This window comes from Austrofundulus limnaeus, unplaced genomic scaffold (assembly GCF_001266775.1).
Source record: "Austrofundulus limnaeus strain Quisiro unplaced genomic scaffold, Austrofundulus_limnaeus-1.0 Scaffold870, whole genome shotgun sequence".
NCBI classification, from domain to species: Eukaryota; Metazoa; Chordata; class Actinopteri; order Cyprinodontiformes; family Rivulidae; genus Austrofundulus; species Austrofundulus limnaeus.
Genome location: NW_013953272.1, coordinates 45988 through 49674, shown reverse-complemented (window position 1 = coordinate 49674; position 3687 = coordinate 45988). Strand labels below are relative to the sequence as shown.

General features: G+C 38.7%; 1 protein-coding gene across 1 annotated transcript in view; it reads left to right on the top strand.

Moving 5' to 3' along the window:
* Positions 1-3687, top strand: part of LOC106533022 (collagen and calcium-binding EGF domain-containing protein 1) — a gene marked incomplete at its 5' end in the record, with an annotated part of 34010 nt that overhangs the window by 24373 nt on the left and 5950 nt on the right.

The following is a 3687-nucleotide window of genomic DNA, read 5'->3' as shown; positions in this document are numbered from 1 at the left end:
GTGTGTGTGTGTGTGTGTGTGTGTGTGTGTGTGCGTGCGTGCGTGCGTGCATGTGTGTGTGTGGGCGGGCAAATACTTCCAACATCGTGGGAACCATTTTCCAGAAAAAGGCAGCCTCGTGGGGACCAAAGCCCGGTCCCCACAGGTACAGATGCTTATTCCAGGTGGGGGGTACGGTTAAGGACCAAGGTGTGAATTGAGTTTAAGTTACTTTAAGGGACAGGTACCTACCTGACCCTTAAACCTGTGAGGTTAATTTTAGTATGAATGGTCAGGGTTAGGCTATAAAATGACCAGAAAATGAATGAAAGATGTAGGTTAATGGGACACGCAACACTCCCTTTAGTGTTGAGCGTGTGTGTGAATTATTATCGGTGGCCTGTTTGTCTCACATTAACCAACCCTTCAGTCACTAACAGAGAAAAGGAATTAAAGCTAAAGCTTATGAGACAATCTAAGACTGTCGGTGTCAGAAATAAGCGTGGAGTGTTGAATCAACAGGAGATCAGCTTTAATCATTAAGACAAATAAACTTTTTGCTGTTGTTGCTCTCCTGTAAGAGTACAAAGTCAAGATGTTCTCATGGTCCAATCAACATCTGCGACAAATTAACCCAAACTGCAGAAGACTGATTAATGCATTGACTGAGCAACTGAATGAGTGACATTCTTAATATCAATATCCACTCTCCTTTTCTCCTGGTCATCTCTCCTCCTGACCTTATCCATCCCTCTCAACACTTCAGATTCAAGCTGCTCTCCTCTGGATCTTATCAGTCTTGGTGTTGTAGAGCTTATTTTGCGTTCACAAGAAGGAAGAAGGCGTCTTGTGGTGATTTAAGGTTCTCATGCAAGGAGGCTGGAGGAGAATAAAAGCAACTTGCAGCCTTGAGGGGACAGAGAAACCCTTCTGGTAACAGAGATCAGGACAGGTATTGATTATTCCTTCTGTTTTCTGTAAACGTTTGATGTCTGTTCGTCCTGTTCCTTCTCTGTTTTTCTCCACTGTAATGTCTGCAACATGTGGTGGATCATTATGGGATGTCTGGATGAGTGTCACATCCAAACCTCATAAATCAGCTGTGGTTGAATCTGTTGCCCAAATATGTTTTGCCCAAAGCTGTGCTTCATAAAAATCCTTCCACCGAACCGTTAGCAGCTTACACGAGAAAAGATCAGATTGCAAAAGCATTGTTGTTTATTTGATTCAAATATGGCTGCTGGACAGAACCAAAGACAAAACATGAGTCATAAGACTGATGCTAATACATTAAGAGCAGTAAAACAAAAACATTAAAAACATGAATGGACCTGAGGCTTCCAGACAACCTACACCAGGTTTATGCAATGTAAATGCAATATCTAAAAATACACAACCCCAAATTCAAAAAAGCTTTGACAATTTTGAAAACTCAGAATAAGTGGGTACCAGAGGATCATAACTCTAACTGTAATAGCAACAGATAAATAAGCTGTTTGGCTGAGCAAATTTGTGATGTTGATTAGTTTATTCTAATTCAAGTGATTTAATTGACAATCTTTAATTTAACTCTGACTGACCAATTCAAGCAGAGAGAAGGCCAAATCGATGCCGTACTAAAAAGAAAAAAAAACATAAAATAAAACTTCCAGTTTCCAAACTTTTATAGCAGTTTAGCCAAATGTTTTTTTCACCTCAGTCAGTTTTACATTAAATGGTTGTTTTAGATGTAATGATATATGCCCCAGGATGCCGAAGCCTTTTGTGTTTGCAAAAAACACACAGAATGTTAAATAAATAACCATGCAGTGGAAAACGTATGCTGATGTAAAGTGGTTTTATTATTCTCTATGAAAGGCATATTCCTTACAAATGTGTCGCCATTTATAAGGGAAAAGAATAGACTTTCCAACAGCAGAAGATTTATTGCCAAGAAGTGTTGTTACAACAAATCTGCCCAACACAAATTTCCTTACTTTTTGTGCTCATTATGTTTTTGTCTTTTGTTTTTTTATCCACAGAATATTTATTTATGTTTATTAGGCCTACGACAGACACACACCCATGCACAAAAATCACACACACACCAAATAAAGAAGGGGACACCTTTAATGAAGCAATGACGTAATACATTATTCATCGATTACAATTTTACATCTGTTTTTGTTTTCGAGGCTGCGTCAACATAAGGGCTGAGTCTTTGAGGAGAAAAGATGAAATGCAGCAAAAACAATGTGAGAAAATTATACAGCAATTTTTTTGTTTGTTTGTTTGTTTGTTTGTTTGTTTTTATTTGATTCATTTTATGGTGGAGGGGCAGATGGGATCTTCACTAAAGTCAGCATTGCATTTGAGAGTTGCATTTGCATTCGAAACGCACAACAAAAAGCTCACCATAAGACATAGCTTTTTTCAAAGGGAATGAAAAAGATAACTAAATTGTTTAAATGACATCAGCCAACCATTCAAAACACACATCATCATTATATGAATACATAATGCTAGCCTGGCCTTTGCCTTCCTACACAGTTCTGCTCAGTTCTATTTCTCAGTTCTAGTTTTCTTTCACTGCTTTGTCGGTGGTAGAGTTTCAACCAGGCCAAACGACGATGTAGATTTCCTGCACCGTAGTTTGCCTGTAGTGTTGACAAGGATTCCAAATCAAATTAAATTTGTCTCACAAAACTTGCAGCACTCACTCACAGCCACATCGTTTGGTTCAGTACTTCTCTCTTCTCGGTACATCTCCATCTACAGCAGGGCTATTCAACTAAACTGCTCCGGGGGCCACAGTTACTGCAGGTCAACAGCTCAGGGGCCAAACATCCAGCAATTATAGTTATTATGTAAATAAACCACGTATTACAAAGATCTGTTACCTTTGAATTAGTTTATTTTGCTGCATTTAATCATGAATACAACAGACAGAACCCTGTAAAAGTAGTGATAATTAAACAATTTCAAAAACAAAAAAGAACACATCATGCCTCATGTTTGACCAAAATATTATTTTGACATCTCTGACTTGCCAAAATTTTTAAAAATAGTTTTATCTTCAGCTGCTTGTTGTAGTTTTAACTGTCTTGAGTGTGCATAGAAATGGTTTTACCAGCTTCTAGCCAAGATTCTGATGGTTCTGTAGATACCAAACATGTCTATGTTTAACTAAAAGAACTTAGAGTAATTAAGGTAGAAAACTGCAAATTTGGGCTTAAGAGATGAATGAACCAATTGGTGGGCCAAACTTTGGTCACTCGCAGGCCAGATGTGGCCCGTGGGCTGCCAGTTGAATAGCCAGTGATCTAGGGGATGGTTGTTTACAGCACTATCAATTTCCGGTTGGCTTCTTAGCGCAGCTTCCTTCACAGTCGAGTTGGCACACTGCTTGCATCAAGGCCAAATGTTAGTGATTGGGTAAAATCAGATCCAATCATTTTAAACTTCAACCTGGTCCACGCCTCAGGCAAGAAATTGCGTCTCAATAGCGAAGAGTCCAGACCCTCCGGACCCTCTGTACAAAGCAAAGCGTAGAACAAGGGGCTGTTTATTTTTACCAGGCCTACATAATATTTTCATATCACAAAACATGGGCAGAAACTATAACATTTACTTTGTGCAGCACAAAAAAATGTAAATGTAAAATTACATATTTATATATACGTACATACATGTGTGTGTGTGTGTGTGTGTGTGTGTGTGTGTGTGTGT